Source organism: Aptenodytes forsteri, unplaced genomic scaffold (genome assembly GCF_000699145.1).
Source record: "Aptenodytes forsteri isolate BGI_AS27 unplaced genomic scaffold, ASM69914v1 Scaffold419, whole genome shotgun sequence".
Lineage (NCBI taxonomy): Eukaryota > Metazoa > Chordata > Aves > Sphenisciformes > Spheniscidae > Aptenodytes > Aptenodytes forsteri.
The window spans coordinates 88,924-89,180 of record NW_008795256.1 but is presented as its reverse complement, the minus strand read 5'-3'; positions in this window follow the sequence as shown (position 1 = coordinate 89,180).

The window sequence follows — 257 nt, the reverse complement described above, 5'->3', positions numbered from 1 at the left end:
ATTCGCGGGATTGGGAAGGATGGAGCCGTGCCGAAACCCATGGGATGCTCCAATGCCGGCTGCTCCGCGTCCCTTTCGGGGGACGTCCCCGTCCTCATCCCCATCCCTGTCCCCGTCTCCATCCCATCCTATCCCCTCCCCGTCCCATCCCCGAGGGGTGCTCGCTGCTCCCCGTTGCCCCCCGCCCGCGGTGCTCCGGGTGCCGCGGTTGATCCCGGGGACCTTTGGCCGAGTTGGGAGCAGCTGGGAAGCGGGGC